Source organism: Micropterus dolomieu, unplaced genomic scaffold (genome assembly GCF_021292245.1).
Source record: "Micropterus dolomieu isolate WLL.071019.BEF.003 ecotype Adirondacks unplaced genomic scaffold, ASM2129224v1 contig_1990, whole genome shotgun sequence".
NCBI classification, from domain to species: domain Eukaryota; kingdom Metazoa; phylum Chordata; class Actinopteri; order Centrarchiformes; family Centrarchidae; genus Micropterus; species Micropterus dolomieu.
In genome coordinates, this window is record NW_025730980.1 from 1,667 (window position 1) to 2,072 (window position 406).

A 406-nucleotide genomic window follows, 5' to 3' on the forward strand; every position below is an offset into this window, starting at 1 on the left:
GCTGAAGGTGGCCTTGTCGCTGTACCCATACCCGGGAACGGTTGCCTATTCCTGTCTGTGGACCGCCAGCGTGAACGGTGTCCCGGTTCCTGGATGTTTACCCAGGAATCAGTGCCTGTGGATTCCAAGTGACTCTGGAGCACCTTGGACATTATGGGCAGAATACGATTTTTGTCAATTAGCCGTAGAACATCTTTTGAAGTGCCGTCTGGGGGCGCCTGAGTGGCTTACGGCCACACCGCTCTGGGAGCGCCCGATCTCGTCCGATCTCGGAAGCTAAGCAAAGCAGGGCCTGGTTAGTACTTGGACGGGTGACCGCCTGGGAATACCCGGTGCTGTAAGCCTTTTTCGCTTCGCCTTCGAAAAACGGCAGAGGGCGCTTCGGTGAAAGGAGATCTTTTGAACG

At 55.9% G+C, this 406-nt stretch overlaps 1 non-coding gene across 1 annotated transcript; it reads left to right on the forward strand.

Moving 5' to 3' along the window:
* The first annotated feature begins 225 nt into the window (after positions 1 to 225).
* On the forward strand, positions 226 to 344 carry LOC123964354. The gene has a single exon (XR_006823420.1). It is a non-coding gene; the product is annotated as a 5S ribosomal RNA (ribosomal RNA).
* The last annotated feature ends 62 nt before the right edge of the window (positions 345 to 406 follow it).